At 40.2% G+C, this 19,683-nt stretch overlaps 1 long non-coding RNA gene across 2 annotated transcripts; it reads right to left on the bottom strand.

Annotated features, from left to right (window-relative positions):
• Positions 1-9,289: 9,289 nt before the first annotated feature.
• Positions 9,290-19,612, bottom strand: LOC140705682 (uncharacterized). Of its 2 annotated transcripts, none has more exons than XR_012085144.2 (3): positions 18,867-19,612; positions 17,232-17,338; positions 9,290-16,179 (listed from the first exon to the last, which is right to left on the bottom strand). It is a non-coding gene; the product is annotated as an uncharacterized LOC140705682 (long non-coding RNA). The 2 variants fall into 2 exon arrangements; XR_012085145.2 differs by having other exon boundaries at positions 9,290-10,862; positions 18,867-19,595.
• Between the last annotated feature and the right edge of the window lie 71 nt (positions 19,613-19,683).

The following is a 19,683-nucleotide window of genomic DNA, read 5'->3' on the forward strand; positions in this document are numbered from 1 at the left end:
TCCGGCTGCATGAGAGACACCAGCCAAGCCCACATGGAGTTTGGATGAGCCATCCAAGAGGATAACTGTACCTATCAGCCACCAGCAGGGCCTTCGGGAAGTGGCAGGGGAAGGAGCCTTTGCTGCTCGCTTCTAAGAACACTTGACAGTGTTCATCCAGCAACCCTGCTATGGGACCCCATGCCTGGCCCATCTGCAACAGGTCCTTGACCTGGTAGAGGAGGTGAGGGTCTGCTCCTCCCAAAAAAAGACTATACAGAGCAGCAACCCAGGGACTGAGGGAATTAACTCCCTGGCACCCAGAGCTATGTGTTTTAAGTTATTGGCCTTGATGGCGCTTTAAAAGTTCTGCTGCTCAATAAGAGCTTCTTTCTGCAACTACTCTCTGTGTCATCATGGTAGGGGACGTGAGGGCTGCTCACACTGTGAATACTATTGCATGGATAACCAAGCCTTCATCTCCAGCAATACATTCTTATACTTAAGGGTCTTTTCAAGTTCCTTCATACGTAGCAGCCCTTTTAATTCTAAGATATAGCAAATCTTCAACTATTTCAATTTCTTAATTAACAATGTGTAACTTAATTCTTCTGTGGCCATTTCTGGCTTCCTAATGTTCGACTGTAATCATGTTTTAAAACTTTCTTCTTTAACTTCCCTCAATAATTGGTTCAAGTCACTACTGCCTTCTGCCAGCAGTTTGGTGTCATCTGCATATTTTAAATTATTTAAAATAGTTTCTTCCAACAATTTTCACTCCTCTTTCATCTGAATCCAAATCAGATTTCCTTATATGTTCTGAATACAGGCTGCACAGATACGAAGATGACCTTGTCTGACATCTTTGACAAGTGGAAACCATTATACTTCTCCATACACTGGCTTAACAGTAGCATCTTGTCAAGTGTACAGGTAACATATTGCTACCACCAAATGTTGTGGCACACCTATTTCTTGAAAAGAAAGCACAGCTTTTCATGGCCCACTCAGTCAATGCCTTCATAATCTGCAATGCTGAAAGAGATGTACCAGGTTCTACCCCTCAGTTTTAGAAAGATTTTTATAAAGATTGTAAAGACAGAATTATTTAAAACTGCCTTTAATAATTGAATCTCCAGGATGCTGTCAATAATTTTATTAATTTTAGATTTTTAAAGGTTGTTTATGGTTATAATTATTATCTGTTGCATTTTAATTTTTGTCTGTATTTTTCATTACTGTGATTACTGAGGACTGTAAGTTTTTTGTGTACACCACCCAATGTACTGCCTGCACTAATAGTGAAGCATATAAACTGAATGAATGAATAAATAAATTCTTCCCTGAATGAATAAATTCTTCTCTAGATTCAAACCACATTCCTTTTGGTACATGGTCAATTGAGTTTAGTGGTACAATACAAATATGCTTTTCACATTGTCTTTTAAATTATCTAAGAATATTATTTATAGTTTGACTCTGTAATTATTTTAACATTTTTCTTCAGCATTATTCTTTTTTATATATTCACAGTTCATGATCTCAGTCCATTTGCAGTTCTATTTCTGCAAAAATAATAGAGCTTCTCTGCTTCTAATTATGAAGGCTGCTCTATTTCTTTGTTGACCACTGGCGACATCCATCCATCCAATGATCTGATAGGCTACCTGAAGTATTCATTTGCAATATATAAGCTTTACCACCACCTTCTTCTAGATAAGAACTGTTCTTCTAGAATTTGTCTGCCCAATTCACCAGTGGACCTGTCAATTCCATTCTGCTGATGCAACTGTTAATGTCTGAGGAGGATAGATGCATCTTAGGGTAATGTCTCAGTCCTGACCATTCCACTCCGGGTGATTCTCCTGGGATCTAAACTTATAATAGAATCTAGCCTCCTGATGGTATTGCTCTCAGCTTCTCTAACAAACTCAAACCCTGTCAACATGTAAGTTATGCCTCTAAGAGGGCACATAGTGCTAACATCAGTTAAACCCACTTAGCATCTTAGTCACAGAACTGCAGTTTAACTACCTACTGAACGCAAGAAATCCAGAGCTGAAAAATGTCCAACGGACAGCTGCCAATCTCTTCACCTATAGACTTCCCAAAAGGGAGAGACCACAACTCCGCTAGGTAATTTCCCTGTCAGATTGTTCTTATTATCAGGAACTATCTCCTCTGTTCAGCCAACATTAACCTTCCTGTAATTTAACTCCTTTAATTCTGATTCCCCCCCCCCTTACAAAAGTACAGAACATGCATTTGCCACCTTCTATGTGACAGCCTTTCAAGTGCTTGATGAACACTGGGACTAAACAGCCTTAATTCCTTAAACTTTCCTCACATGAGCTGCTTTCTGTGCCTCTACAAGTTTTTGCTATCTTTTTCTGCAGCAGTTTCAATTTATCTACCTCTCATAACACTTCGGAGTAATTAGTTGTAAGTAAAGCAGTTGCCTGCAATATTTTATTTTTGGGATAATGAATAATGTACAGTATGTGATAGTTTAAAAGTTACTTTTTAGGTCAACAAATAACATGAACATTCAACACTTACCTTTTAAAGGGACGAATTTGGGGATGCATTTTCAAGTTTTATGCCATTCTTTTCAAGCCTAAATGCCTTTTTCTAAATATTTACAAGGTACAACATGAGATTTGGCCAGGAGAAGCAAGCAGACAATATTTCTCTGTTGTGTTGGGGATGCTGGTAAGGGCAATGCTATACACAATGCAATGTATCTGAAAGATCTGAGCAACCATAGTAGAAATCCATCTCCGAAGAAGTAGCAAGCAACATCTGTAATCTTCCCAGCTTTTGATAGGATAAAATAGAACTTTCTTTTTTGGTGAATTAGAAACAATGCTTCCCTTGTTGCAGTCTATAATATCACCACTTCTTCTGCAGTCTTGCCACAATAATACTGTTCTTGATCAATTCCAAGTTCCTCTTTATATACACTGTTATTAAGTCAATTATCCATCATCTTGAACTATGGTGCTGCTGCTTCCTCATCTTCCTCTTTCATTATTGTTATTCTTCTGCATTTTTAATGAATTAATTTCAGTCCTGTCTTCCATTCTTCCCATATCATTTTTTACCATATGCCTGTGTCATGAGCTGTCAGGTCTGTGAAAACTTTGTATCATTTGCAAGTTTGGCCAGGATTCCAACCTTCATTTTAATCACTGATGAAAAGGTCAAAAGAGTATCGGGCCTTTAACAGAGCCTGTAGCATCTCACATAGATCCTACTTCAATCAGTTCATAAGCCTCTTGAAACTAATGCAGTAATCATCAAGATCAAACTGCGACTATACTGTGGCTTCATTCACAATCTCTTTTCCAGTTCTATTCGGTTAATATGATCAGAAAGAGATCCCAGATTGTTTCAGTGCCGGTGTCCACACTAGCCCCTCATTCTAATGCAATTTGATGCATGTCCATAGCCTCCTTCCTTTGACACTGCCCTCCTGCTGATTGTCAGTTCTTCTTTTGCAGTTTGGTGTAAAGCCAGTGCAAATACTTAAAATGATTGTACAGTGTTAGAGGTAAAGGATAGTTTGCCAAAGTTTTCTGTAATGTACAAACACACGCAATGAAAACACAGTAGTCTGCTAGAATTTGTCAGAACTGTTTCTATTTCATATCAATTTTTATCTTTTTGTCTTGTTTTGGTGTGGGGTTTTTTTGGGGGGGAATACCATGCAGAGGTGATCATGCACCAATGCAGCAATAAGGTGATCTACCACCAGGCTTAATCATTTATTTAAATAAATATTTAAGTCTAGTGAGATATATATATATATTTCCCAAGGATGCTAGAGAGACAGGTCAAAGGGGGTGGGTGTTCCCACTGTCCCAGAACATCATGCCCCAGCTTGAGACCTCACCAGAACACCACCTGCAGTCACACCCACTGTCCTTTTGTAGAACAAAACAAATAAAACACTATTCAGATCGTTCGGGCTTTCGGGGGGGTAAAAGCAGAAACCCTCAACAACAGGAGTCCTATTGTACTAGGAAGACCTACAATGCTATAGCTCTATAGCGTGCATAAAACTTGAGAAATGGGACATTGTAACAGTGTGAAGAAAATCAAAGTAAAAAAGCAGAAACCCTCAACAGGAGTCCTATAGTACTATGAAGACCTAGAATGCTATAGCTCTATAGCGTGCATAAAACTTGAGAAATGGGACATTGTGACAGTGTGAAGAAAATCAAAGTTAACGAAGTGGATACCCAAAATGTGTTGCATACATGCTATATAACTTTTTATCCTCTTCAACCTATGTAAAAACACATTATGTGATTGTTCTAACATTTTCTGCTCGTAGAATCATTTATAGAATGAAGTTGCAATGAATTTAAATTAGTTTCATTATTCATTTTTAACAAAAAGGGGGAATTAATGTGGTTTTACTTAGGACTGTGCAACGCAAATGCACAGAATCATTTCAAAAAGACTAACATATTCCCCCTCCTCCATATTTCACACATTCATTTGCATTACTTCTATCTATAGACAAATTCAAGGAAAATGTTAATAAGAACACACATACTTAAGACAGAAATTCCCTTCACATTCCCACCACAGAAAGAAGTTCTCATTTTACAGAGCAAATGACTGGAAAGATTGTAAGTAGCCTTTGGTTGGTTAAATAAACTTCCTATGGTAAATTACTTTGTGTGATCATTATTCTGTAAAACAAAATGTGTAGAAATTTATTTTCCCCAAGCAGCTATGATATTTCAAAAAGATACAAGTATTCCCCCGTGTATAACAAAATATCTTGCCCATATTTTATTTTACAGGAACACTGCACATCAGAACAGACCTTCTAAACACTTGATTTGAGAGAGACATATATAAAATCAGTTGTTTAACATAAAGTTTATTACAGCATCTGGACCTTCGCTACTGAGGGGGAAGAGTATCATCTAAGCTTTTAAACTGTGTAATTATATGAATGCAAATTATTCAGCTTTTTACTTGGAAATACAATGTTGAAGCCCAACTTCTAAAAATGTAATTCCTGGGATACCTGGGTGGGTGGGACTATTTATCAGAAATTGTTTTATACTTAGGGCATTTTCTCACATGAGACTTGAATGACGTTTGAGCCTCTCATGTGGTATTTTTGTCAATGCCTTACATGAATCATGTAGACAGGAAAGAACAGAGCAAACATTTGTAATGTGTGGGAGTGAAGATTCTGAGTTTAAAGAGGGCTAATTCCTCAGGGACTCCAATTCACATTTCTAGGGGCTCGGGGAGGCATCTGAGATAACATCTCCGGATGCTGGCATGGCTTGCCCTCACTCTAGTACTTCTATGGGTTGCACTTCTATGTAGACACTGGCTCCTCTTGAGTGTAACAGTTCTGTTTGCTGCTCAAGACTGAGATCATGACAGCTGGCATCAAAGGCCTAAATTCAACTGCTAGTTCCAACGAGAAGAGATACACTGATTCAGTGGGAACCTGGTAACTCAACACTCATGTAAGTTCCTTTGATACAACAGCCAAAATTATCTTGTGGCACAATGCTTGCACATCTCCTGGCTGTGCAAGCAGCTGCCTCTACTTTTTGCTCATGGAAAGAAGCATCTCAGAACTTGCAGAAACTGTTCCCAAGAGTAAGAGAGCATCAAACACAGCCTCCTGATGTACCAGTTAGAAGCCAACTGAGTGCCCAAGCCCCAAATGTCAGATGCCACCGCTCATCACTCCAGCTGAGATATCCTCCTTCCCTCTTAGTCAATCACATTTAACTACAGTGGTGCCTCGCATAATGTTTGCTTCGTTTAACGTTTTTTTCGCTTAACGTTTATTTTTTCAGAGTCAGATTGTGCTTCGTATAACGTTTTTCCCTATGGGCGATTTTCGCATAGCGTTTTTGGGACCATGCTTCGCTTAACGTTTTTTGTTTTAGGTCCCCTGCTTCACTTAACGATGTTTTTTTTTTCAATTAAAAAAGTGTCTTAGAAGGGTCAAAAACGGTTCTAAATGCTTGGATTCGTTAGAGGACCCCTTAAGACATGTGCAAACCTGATTTGGCTTTGATCTGACTTTTCGTTAATTTTTTGTGAATTTTTGTTTTTTGGCCCATAGGAACCAATGGACCTGTCAAAATCTGACAGCTCCATGCTTTCCTATGGGGGAGAAAACAATTTACAAAAAATTAACGAAAGTTCAGATCAAAGCCAAATCAGGTTTGCACACAACTTAGGGGGTCCTCTAACGAACCCAAGAATTTAGAACAGTTGCTGAGTCTTCATTAATTTTTTGTGAATTTTTTCTTCCCCCATAGGAAATAATGGAGCTGTCAGATTTTGACAGCTGTCAAAAGTTGGGGGAAAAAAATTCACCATTAATTAACGAAAAGTCAGATCAAAGCCAAATTAACTTTTGCATCCGTTTTAGAGGGTGCAGAAGCTAATCCAAGCATTTAAAACCATTTTTGACCCTTTTATGACACACTTAATTTTGCAAAAATTGACTTCGCAAAGCCATTGAAACATATTGAGTCAGCTACAATACATTCCAATGGAGGATACATTGTATCATTTAACGATGTTTCCTATGGGTTTTTTCGCTTAAGGACGGCAATCCGTGCCTATTGGAACGGATTAACCGGTTTCCAATGCATCTCTATGGGAAATGGTGTTTCGCATAAAGTTTTTTTCGCATAAGGTTTTTTTTTTGGAACCAATTAAAAACGTTATGCGAGGCACCACTGTACATGGTAGAGAAAATTACAAATACAAGAGTAAAATACTGTATAACATTTATTCTTTAACAAAGACAGTTGGCAATGATTTTAACAAACATAATGTGCCAGGAAATGCAGAGGAAACATAATGCACCAGGAAATCCAGAGGGAATTACAACTCTATATACTTCCTGAGCTGCAAAACCCATTTTCTTCCCATTCTTATTGAGATGACTAGTTATCACTGCACAAGAGTATAATGAAGTTATTGTGCAGCAGAGCAAATCAACATTCTACAAGACAATCCTAAAATTGGGGACAGTCCAAACAAAAAAAATTATAACTTTGAAACTGACAGACATCCACACTTTGGTTGAGAAGTGGTTAAGTCATGAAAAAACGAGCAAGCTTCTCAAATGTTCTCTTGCTTGGTGTCACTTTCTGAATGGCAAATAGTAAAGAGCACAAGAGGGTATCCTGTAGAGCCAGACCAATGGTTCCCAAGCTTGGATCCCCAGATGTTCCTTGATTAAAATTCCCAGAAGCCTTCACCACTGATTGTGCTCGACACAATATCTGGGAGCTGTAGTCTAAGAACAGCTGAGGACCCAAGGTTGGGAAGTACTGCTGTAGACCATCTTGACTGCTGCCATGGGTATTGTCAACATTCAGGATGCCCTTTGCTATGTAAAGCTTGGCACCCTTTTTCCTGCTGGCAACCAGGCATGATATTGTATAGCAATATGGGGCCATTTCCTGCCATTCTGAATCATTAATAAAGAAGCACATTAACCCACATTCATAAACCAGAGGCTTTTTGAAGAATTGAATCTGCAGTTTAACAGTCTGGTACATTCTACAGGGACTCTACATATCCTCAGAAGATTTAGCCAATCAGCACACTGGCCATATTAAGGTGGAATGTACTTTTAATCTCAGTCTGCAAATCTAAAAGCAACAGAACTACACACCTCAAACAGGAACCTCAAGAATCATTTTCCTGAATTGCAGGAAAAGGTAATGTTTGGAAAAAATTATTGAGTGTTTGTAAAAAAATAAAACTAACTAAACACACAGAAAACAAATTAAAAACTGGGTGTATAAAGCAGAGAATAGACTACAGGTTCTGTTATTGAGGGCATAAAGTAAGCTACATTTTCTATGACTATAAAATCACATGAAAACCCGTATCACCAATGGCATAAAAAAAAACCTATGTTTAGACAGTTGCCCCTTCATAGCACATTTAAAGAAGAAAATAATCCACACTAACAAAAAGTGTGTGGATTACACTTTCAATCACTGAATATTCTCACACATGCCAATTTCAGTCTAATTCAATGCATGCCATTAAGAAAAAAATGTTGGGCTTAAGGGTAATTTTACAAGTTTTTACCTGGGGTGGCCACATAAAAAGGAAGACAGAACTCTTGTGTGCAAGACAGAATTTTAGCACGTGTCAATTGCCTGATAAGCAACTCCTGAAATACCTTCCTCTATGTGGCTATCAAAACTACAAAAGCCCTGTGCTCTGATATTCATCTTGCTGCTTTCCTTCACTATGTGCAGTTTTATCTTCATCTATGCCTTGGGATGTCTACAGAAGTGTAGTAAATGCCTCAACATCTTTCTAGAATACTTCTAAATAATGCCTTCTGAATAATCATAGTGCTCTCATCCTTATTTTATTATTTCCCACTCCATGTCCACCATTATTTAATATCCTCTCTGTAGAGAACAGAAGACAAAGTTCCAAGTAAGATCTTGTATCTTGCATTGAAGGTATTATTGCACACCAATAACCAATATAATAAATTACATCGCAATTTCTATTTGCTGTTTATCTGCACTACCACATACAATTTTATTTACAGTTTCACATCTGCAAGATGATTGCTCGGCCAATTATCAAACATTTATGTATCTAATTATTCCCCTCATGAACTACCTTATGCTTCTGTTTATTCATTTTTTAATATTGACTTTATGGGATTTTTTTCAAAGCATCATAATCATATGACAGTTTCTAGTTTCTTAGCTTTTAACACCTTTCCCTGCAATTTACCTTGTACAAGTTTGACTGGCACATTTTTTCACAAGATGCTAATTAAATTAACAAACACAAATACACCAACAGGCAAAAACGCTACGAGGATCCAAGTCATTAAATTATCACTTCAACATTTGGTTTCTCTAAGAGCGGTTGTTTTGATTTCATAAAATAGCCAACTTTGCACATCACAATAAGCCAGATCTGTTGAGTATTCTGAGTTATTATGAGTATTCAACATTCTGTTGCGCAGTGCCTGATCACTTCTGCTTGGCTCCTTATACTGGGGCCAACCAGAAACTAAACGGGAAGCAAAGTTTTTGTATTACCTCTGAAAAAAGGTTTCCTGGTTCCCTTCCATAAAGATTACTGTATACATTTTGGAAGCTATTGCACAAACTGTGTATTATGGTGTGAATAATGAGGCCTTGTTGCAATCAAATGTGTCTAACAGGGCACTCTGTTCAAGTCTGTTCAAAAGTAAGATGCACTGAACTCAGTAAGGCGTGCAAAAATTGCAAATAAAATCTACGTTCTTCCTCTCTCAGATGTTTTCTACATTTTATTTCAATTGTTACACATGGGCTATATTAGCAATTTACAAAATATTGTTTATTTGCTACCATCAAGACATTTTCTGCAATCAATTTAACAAGTAAACTTCAGCCAACGAACACATTTCCTCAACAGTAATTCTGCTGCCCAGGAAAAAAAAATGGTTAATAGTTTTAATGGGATTTGAAACCCTTATATATAATAAATATTTACAAAATAAAGGTTATACCCCCAACACAAGAATCGTATTTTTAGAAAGAGAAGGGACACATGACATAAATTAAGATGAAACATACTGATGAGAATAGACAGATATATAGATGAGAATATATATAAATAAATTTATATTGAGTGTAGATATAAATATATATTCCCAATGGTGGTGGGTTACACTGTATATCTGAGTTGTGATTCTATTTGTCATTTATGTTTTTGTTATATTTTGTTATTTTAAAAAAATTAAAAAGAAATGCATAGACCACCCTTCATCAGGATGGTGTGTAGACATAGAAATTCAAAACTAGAGGTACAGTACTATAAGAAAAAAACTGTAACTACCCATCAGCAAAATAAAAACAGAGACACACTATATAACCAGCAGACTAAATGCAACTAACATAAATGCCTGGGCAAATAAAAAGTCTTGTCAAGCTGTAGTCAATTTTTCTTTGAGTATTTTCAAATACAAATGTACCATCAAAGAACTGTGCTAACAGAATGCTGGACTAGTTAGCCTTCTTTTCCAAAGCAACTTTTAGTATATGCTGTCCCACTCCAGGGAAGGTTTTTCAAAAAAAAAAAAATCTAAGTACACAGCATTCCTCAGTATGCATTTCTGTATACTTATCAGTTGACTGTGATCCCCTCCTACACAGAACTCCAGAGATGCAGTACTTCCTAAAAAGTGGAACTGTATGACAGGCAGTCATCCAGCTATACGAGATAGGTTCTCTTTGGAGGTTGGTGCTTTATCTGCACATATCAGGCATGTACACAACTGTAATCTGGCTGAATGCTTCATACAAAACTGTGGTAGCCACCTTCATGGTTGTCACAGAATAGGAGCAATAGGGCAACTAAAGAGCATGGCAAAAGCATGGCATTCAAAGCTTTCACTGTACAACTTAAGTCCCATTCATTTTACAGGTAATGGATTTATTCGAAGTATGGCTAAATGTGGAATCAATCCATGACATTTAACATGTTCTGTATTTTCAATAGCCACATCCCACTCTCTGTGCACCACAGCCAGAAAACTATGAGGCAGAAGGTGCCATTTTTCTTTTTCTTTGCCTTCTTCTTCTTCTTCTTGGTCTAGTATTTCTTCTGTCTTCTAGAAGTTCTTTCGGTGAATTAAAGTAATACATTTTATCGGCAAATTTCTTTCCCACTCAACGTGGTTTCCAGCACCAGGATCATCATCAGTAGTTACTAGCTAGCCGCTAGCTGTGCAAACTCCCTGTATGACACAGCTCACGGCAAAACACAAAGCTGAACAAGAGCTATTCCTGAAACATTGCCAAGTTCATACTGTACCATTCACAGGAATCCATCGTTGTGATCTAAAGCAGTAAATGAAGGAAAAGACAATGGAATCAAATTGCATTGTTTGGATCAAGGAGAGCAAAGGTCACATGTGTAATCAGCTTAGTTGACACCGGAGAGTAGGAGAAATAAGAGACACCAACCAAAGTGGGGGTCAACTTGGCCACAACTTTTTTGGAATTCCTAAACAAGCACGTTTTATGATGAGCCATTAAGATGCATCTGAGTTACAACAACCCTAACACATTTTAGAGGCACTTTTAGAGGCACGTGATGTTGAAAGAGTGGATTTACTTCCACCCACTCTCCAGTGAGTTTCCAGACTGAGTGGGCCTATGAATCCAGGACACTATATCTCACTGCATTTCAAACAAGCATATAGCAAAAGCTTAAGACCAATACGAAGGCAAAAGGCTGCGTAACACAAAATCAGCTGCCCAGCAAGACTGCCCTGCCATCCAAATCTTCTAGGGGGGAAAAGCAACTCTGGTTCCACCACAGCCATCTGCTTGCAAAGAGGAATCCCTACATTCCTTAACAAAACAAAACAAAACAAAAACAAAATGAAACAAAAATGAGTAAAAGCTGTTTTTCATGAGTGAAACTTTTCATTTAGCTGACACAGGTACACCTAAAACAATGGGATCTGTTCTCTTTAAGTGCAGTATGTTCAATTACTGTCAGGTAAAAGGATCTGCTGTGCATGACACATTTTAGACCTTCACGGATGTTTCCCCAATATCATTTTCAAAATCCCGCACAATAAATACCCAATACATGCCCATAGCTAGAAAACAAAAGCAATTGCTCAAGTACAGTACATGGCTTTTTTTACTGAGTAAAAACCTTAATTGAGAAATATGTAATTTCTCCAGCCAAAAATAATAATAATTTCTCTGATGGATCTTGGTCATGCCCAAGCTATATACAGTATTTACATTAAAAAAAATTTCTTATCCTTCTAGTTCCTACCCTACTCAAAGAGGTTTACAACTTTAAATCACAATGGCCAAAATTCTACTGCAGAATATTGTGCACACAATACCAGCCTTCACAATTTATCAGGTGCCAATTGCATGTTCAACTGTGCAAATGGTTTCATGCTCCACTGCAAACTATTATGGGGCAGGTGACAGAAAGAGAACAAACTGAATTCCACTGCATGTGTAGTTTTGGCTACACATTGTAAAACATAACAGGATTCTGGCCAGTATCTTATTTTTAAAAACCGATCACATTTCAATAAAAATACAACAAAAAACAGGAGAAACTATACCATTTGCCCGAGGATAAACCTGTCTAGTCATTATTTCCACCAACGTATGAGAGAGATACCTGGAAACAGTTCCTTGATTTTTCTTATATTGCATGCACTCTGTGTAATAAGGCCTTGTGCATGAACTATCACGTATGCTTCTTGCTAAACCCCAAGTGAGAAATGTTCTATATAGGCCACTTTTGCTCCATATCACCCCAATTCACATGAGACCTTTATACCTACAGCTAGACTAAAAAAGCATCATTCTTCCACTCCCTCTAGATCAGTGGTCTCCAACTTTTTAGACACCACGGAATCGGCTTAATGTGCCTGTGGGTGGGTGGGTGTCTGTGTGTGCATGTATGTGCACAGGAGTGTGTGCGTGAATGGGAGGGGTGGTGTGTGTGCATGCATGAAGGGCATTCATGCATGCAGGGGGCAGATCTGTGTCCACAGCCTGCTCCTGCCATGGCCACAGACCGGTACTGGTCCGCCACCCAGGGGTTGGGGACTCCTGCTCTATACAGTAGTTTCTTTTACTGCAGGCTGCATTATAAGCGTGTAAACCTCCAATTTCTCAAACTGCAATTTCAAAGAATAGTAAAATATAGTCTGGATTAAAGCTAATCCCAGAACACCACTATGGGCTAGATTCAGTCTTAATCTTTCCTGCACTGAACTCAGCAAAACTAGTTTAAATTGGACTGCATTGTGATCCAACACCAGAATACTGTACAAAGAAACACTTTGAGGCACATTTAGATAAGAGGATGGCAATGTACCATATTTCTGCACCCTTGCAAATTCACTTCCCCTGGCAAATTTGGAGATGGTGAGAAAACCCTATTTCCACTGTAAAACAACATGTAAGGGGAGCAAACACCTTGTTTTGAAGGACATTTCTTGGAAGCCTGCTTCAAGTGTGTTTCTCCTTTAAACTAAGAGGTGTCCTCGCTAAACACCTTGCTTTATAACAAAAATACACTTGTTTTCATAAAAGTGGCACAAGTTTACTTCCAATACTGAATAGGGATGGTGGTCTTTTATAGATTCTAGAGAAATTAGCCCCCGGCCCTATCACAGTTCATTCAGGTTTTCACTACATTACTATTATCAAATACTGTACTACCAGGAACTGTTTCTGCTGTGAACCTGCATAGCTTTAAGGCCAATAAGTTACAGTACATTTAGCATATTTCACTCTTTACCTTTACACTATGCAGTGAACTGTGTTCTAAGCAAATGGTAAAAACAGAATCAGCATTTCACTATTTTGTCATGACCAAAACTACACCACTTTTTACCTCGCTACTCTTGCATACAAAAATGATGAAAATCTCATCAATACAGATAAAGCAGTAAGAGTTCAATATATGGTGTCTCGATCTTTCCTTTCACAACACAGCTTACCCTTGATTACAACTGGGAAGAACATTCTTTCAAATGCATTGCATTTTCCAAAAATGTAAAAAGTTATCCTATTTTGAGTCATCTTGCTCAGTATTGTCTATACTACATGATCTGGCAACGGCTCTGCTGGGCTTGAGATAAACATCTTGTCTAGCCTAACATCAGGGTTGAGGCCTACAGTGGCAGAAACGGTGGTCTTCTGCATGGAAATTACATGTTTCATCACTAATCCTGGAGACTTCTTATCTCACAACAGGATAAGCTTTGCCCATGTTCAGTCAGTTGGCTAAGAAATCTCATCAGGAAAGCAGGTGAAGAATGAAAAGTAATCATTGCTACAATGACTTCCTCCAGTTCAAGGTGTTTCAGAATGCCAACTGTGTTCACAGGCTCTCCACCCCTGGAGTGTGCTTTGGAGAGGGGTGAACTGTCAGTATCTACCTTTTGGCTATAATCCAGAGTTTGATCATTATCCGTGTGGTGTGACTCACATAAAAAAGAGCGCAAGGATCCTTGTTGTGTAGGTATGCAAACAATATGGATGCAAGCTGCTGAGATGGCTGCACTATGGTAAGCAGGGATCCCAATGGAATGGGGTGGGGTGGGGGAATAAGAAACTCTCATTCTGCAGTGGGGACTTTTTTTTCTCAAATTGCGGATCATGAAATACTTCACTCTGATACTCCAGTAGCGCACGATCGCCATCTTACATGAAGAACTGGAAGAACTTGCTGAATGGTAATAATTTTCTGCCAATTACTTTGTGAACCAACCAAATAGACAGAGATCAAGCACTCTGAATCTGAAAACACTTTATTTCAATTATTTATGACAATTCATCATAATGTACATAATGGATGTGTAGCATAGGGGAGTCTCTGTAACAAGAACCCTCAACAGAACACTCTCGTTGCTGCTTCTCTTACATTAGACATTACCGTTAATATTTTATGACTGCTTACTGTAATAGCAGGATGTATTACTACATTTTACATGTATGGTTATATACTTCTTTTCTTGATGTACACCTAGTGATAACGTAACAAATCCAATAAAGCCTTCAAATTAACACAACCAGGTGCTGCAGAACAGGCAAGTTCTGTGTGCATTTCATGTATCATTTGCCCCACGATAAACACCCCAGTCTTACACACAAATAACCTGATTTCAATACCCTGCAGTGAAAATGTTCAGGACTGAAGTATAGATATTCATGTGTTTGAACATATCAAAAGAAGTTCAAGAATAAGACCTGTAATATTTACTTTTATTTTATTCAGTTTATTTGGTAAAACTCTGGCATATAGTAAGCAAGTACGGTAGAAAAAAAGTATTAGCATCAGTGCAATATACAGTAAAGGCTAGCATTCAAGTTCTGAGCATTGAGACTTATTTATCATACAGGGAGTTAATAAACCACATCTTTTTAAAACTCCTGGAATATTCTGCTTCTTTATTCAATTAAAATATTAGTTAATGAGATTACACTGGTAACTGCTCTCATGTTCTACCTATATTTCTCACTGATCTAGTGCACAAAATCCTCCCCCATCAAATAAGAGATCATTATTTTCATAGAATTTGTATTGCAACCTTGGTTTTATTTATTTTTTAAATCAGTAATTCACAACAGTAGAATCATCAACTGATGTTGCTAGTGCACAATATCATATAACATGCAGTTCTGTTTATGACTGGAAGACGGAAACATATGAAACATGAAATTTGAGAAAAATGTTTCTCTATTCATATAGTCACAAGGGTCAAGGATCAGTGGTTGACAGATTTTGCTAGGCCAGATGGACAGGCCAATCTCTGGACACCACCAAGCTTTTCACCACCAGTAAAACCCTAACATGACACTGAGCATGAGAAGCGCTCAAAAACAGTGATAAGGCACTCTGCCTGTGGAGTGCTTCTGAACAGGGATAGGACCTTCATATTTTAAGGACTTTCACTCCTGTAATTCAATGAGAATCCACCCCCAGCAAATCATGGGAGTGAAAGCCCTCAAACCAGCAGGAGGGAGAGCAACCCTCCTGCCATTTCTCTGTTCAGTGAGAAGAAAAGTACCCTGCTGTAATGTGGGAGTTGCAAGGATTCCCTGCGACTGGCAAAAGTGCATGAGAAGGCAGGTTTTGACAGAGGAACTTGTGCAGACCCAGCCTCTGTTGGAACGCGCCCTCCCATGCAACTCCCACAGTGCAGCAAATCGCTTTTCTTCCCTCGACAGAGAAATGGCATGGGAAGGGCAAGGAAGTGAAATGGTGGTTCCATCTCCTGCCAGACTGAGGGCTTTCACTCCCATAATTCAGGATAGGTTTTCTCACCACCTTGAGTGAAAGACCTTAAAATAAAGAAGGCATATCTCTATGTCGGAACCCTAGAGAACAATTAAAACACCAGGTCCAAACTATACATTGTAAACAACACATTACTCCAGCTGAGAAATCAGGCTTGCAAGCGAAGCCTGTGTGTACACTGAGAAGACCAATCACAAAATCAAGCAAGCTGATTTATAAAGTGTTACAGGTGTGACAAGGGACGTGGTGGAGCTGCGGGCTAAACCGCAGAAGCCTGTGCTGCAGGGTCAGAAGACCAGCAGTCGTAAGATCGAATTCACACGACGGAGTGAGTGCCCGTCACTTGTCCCAGCTCCCGCCAACCTAGCAGTTCAAAAGCATGCAAATGCAAGTAGATAAATAGGGACCACCTCGGTAGGAAGTAACAGCATTCCGTGTCTAAGTCGCACTAGCCATGTGACCACGGAAGATTGTCTTCGGACAAAACGCTGGCTCTATTGCTTGGAAACGGGGATGAGCACCGCCCCCTAGAGTTGAACACGACTGGACAAAAATTGTCAAGGGGAACCTTTATCTTTACCTTTACAGGTGTGAAATGCTCTTATTGTGACTATTAACTCTTCTGAACACTTAAGGAATTCCTTTTTCTAATGATGTTATTATGGAATTCAAATGAACCTAGACAGCAACAGATCTTACTGTTTCTCAAGCACTTCCAATGCAAACACATGCCCAGCCAAATTTATCTTGAAAATGCAAAAGTGTGGCACTTCATGGCTGGTGACACACTGGCTTTTAGAAACATTCAGGAACAGCAAGATGTCTTATGGCTTTCTCAGTACCTCTCGGTCCCAACGTACCAGAGACAGCTCATATATCTTCCTCTGAGACTAAAACATATTCTCACCTCTGGCAAGTGCATTGTGGAGTCCCTAGGAAAAATGTTTCCTGTGTTTATTTCCTCACCATCTTTTCTACAGATCTACAGAGAAATGCTATTTATTCCACACTCATTCGAAACTGCACCTGCCTGATACTCTTATTCTAAACTCATTTTGAAAGATGTAGTTTCCATTGATTTTAATTTAATTTGCTTCTTAAATGGACTGAGGCTTGTGACAGAAACAGCAAATGATGATGATGATGGCAATCCTGGATGAACTGCAACAATTTTGAAAAGTTTTTTGTTAAATCTTTATAAGATAGTGTTCAAGATATAATCACCCTATGCATTCTCCTCCCCAGAATCTGTTAAGCCACTGTCAAAGTGCATGTTTTTCTATATCATTTGGCTTTTATAGCTTGCTGAAATATGTCTGATATTTTAAGTCAAATTGTGTTCAAAAATGGCCAACTGTCTGTATACAGTAAATACTGGGAGTGCTATAGGCAGTTAGATTAATCAATTCACATACCTGTGGTTTCTCAAGTTCCCAGCCTAGTCATGTGTACACTCTCTTCATTTTGTCAGAGAGCAGAAATAACTTCTGCCAATGTTTGCATTTGGCTTCCACACTGCCATCTATAGTCAAACAGGAGATATTAGACATCTATTAAATCCGCTGTCTGGCGGTCATATCCAAACTCTACATTGCAATGTTTCAAGTTCAATATTACAGGTACTGAGTCTGACATAACTTCTTCAATATAATTCTATGTGTGTCTACTGAAAAGTCTCATTGGCTTCAATAACTTATACATTTTTCTAAGAGAATATACTTGCAACTTTGATGTAGTATTCACTCTCTGCTAACAGGCTGCAAGGACCAGGAAAAGTAAGATATGCGTACTGCTTTGATACCTTTACAGTTTAGTTTCCATGTGACCAGTATTATGGTGTAGACAAACCCTAATTAAGCAATATTAAATAGAGGCATTAAGTAACCATATGGTTTTTCCATAAAGCTTACTATATACATTTTGGAAGCTATTGCACAAACTGTGTATTCTGATGTGAATAACGAGGCTTTGTTGCAATCAAATGTGTCTAACAGCACTCTGTTCAAGTCTGTTCAAAAGTAAGATGCACTGAACTCTGTACGGCATGCAAAAAATTGCAAATAAAATCTACATTCTTCCTCTCACAGATGTTTTCTACATTTTATTTCAATTGTAATATATGGGCTATATTAGCAATTTACAAAAGGTTGTTTATTTGCTACCATCAGTACATTTTCTGTAATCAATTTAACAAGTAAACTTCAGCCAACAAACACACAGTAATTCTGCTGCGGGGGGGGGGGAGAAACAGTTAATAGTCTCTAAATTCCCAAATGTTGCTACCAAGAAAAAAATGAGTTTTTTTCCAAATGCAATTCTATGCTATTATCAACAAAATCATTGCACTAAGAAAAACTTAATTTAGAAGAAATGCATTTAATCCTGAAATGGAACTCGACTTGACAGTGGCAATTTTACTTAACCTCAGATCACAGACCTCTATGGCATCTCCCACGGCATACACAGAGCAATCTTCCTCTCTCCTCCTGCTCTACTACTCCAGAAACACTGTCTTGCACATGGCAAAGCCTCCCTCCACACTCAATACCACCACGACTTGTCAGGATGTATGCATGCTCTCTCTTTCGGTCCCTGAATCCCCCAACCCCAAAGTGGGGGGGGGGGAACCTAAGCAAGCGAAAGAACCAGTGTGGGCCACCTACGTTGCCTTTAGCCGCACAACATGTCCAGCTGCATACCTATGCATTTTTAGACTGACACTGGAAACGGGAAGGCGGGGGGGGGAAGGGGAGAACTGAACACCCCCCCTCTCGAAACACTCACTTTCGCAGCCCTCCACTTCCATCCAGCAGCAGAAATCCCGTTAAGTTCTCAGCTACCGCTCGTGTCTGCGACACACACGCGTGTCACACACATTCCCAGCCACATCCTCCGCCTCTCACGATTGGCTCCTGACTGCTACAGTCCCGTTCGTCGCCCGGCTCGCCCGTTCGCTCGCCCGCTTCCCCCCCCCCAAACCGCCCGCCCTCGCCAACGCATGGCTGCAGACATCACGGGCTGACAATGCGGTGGAAACGGGTGTTGCCCACCTGCGCACGTGGGCTGCTCCTCTCGCGCGCGCGCTCTCGTCCTCCTTTTGCCGCCGGGTTGCCGCAGGATGATGATGAAGAAGCGGCGGCGGCGGCGGCGGCGGCTCCTCTTCTTCGTTACTCCCCCGCTCGTTCTTTCTTCCCCACCCCCGGCCTGGCCCCCCGCGCACGCCTTTCACTCACGCCGCCCGCTCCAAACAGCCAGGGGGAGCCTCTCACTGCGGGTGCCGCTCCTTCGCCGCTTGGGATTCCTACGGAGGGAGGGAGCGAGGGAGCGAGGGATTGAGGGGCGGGCGGGCGGGCGGGCAGGAGAGCCGTTCCCCCCCCCCTCCGTACGCTTCACCCAAGCTGCCACTACTCCGTCCTCCGGCGGGCGGGCGAGCGGGCAGACATGCGGGAGAGCGCTCTTCCCAAGACACGTTTCTTCCGCGCCGGCTCCTCTCGCTTGCAAACTCCGGGCTCCTCTCTAGCGAGTGCTCCCTCCTCTCTTCCTCTCCGCTACTCTCTCTCCCGCCCGCTTTTTATCACATGCCCCAAGTCTCCAGGCTCCCCGGCGCCGCTTGCTCGCTTGCCCGCCCGCCCGCCCGCCTGCCTTCCTCCTGGCTGCCTACACGCGGCGAATTCGCCCCCTCCTCCCGCCTGCACCACAACCTGACGGAGGCACTACACACACACACACACATCCACAGACGCGCAGAGTACAGTCACCTGACCACGCAGCTCCCACACCACCCCCGCCACCCCCTTCCTTTTCCTTTTTCTCCCCGACCACGCTTGCCTGAAACTCTCGGGCCAACCCACCTGTCGGCGCCCCCTC

The sequence above is a fragment of the Pogona vitticeps genome, chromosome 3 (genome assembly GCF_051106095.1).
Source record: "Pogona vitticeps strain Pit_001003342236 chromosome 3, PviZW2.1, whole genome shotgun sequence".
Classification (NCBI taxonomy): domain Eukaryota; kingdom Metazoa; phylum Chordata; class Lepidosauria; order Squamata; family Agamidae; genus Pogona; species Pogona vitticeps.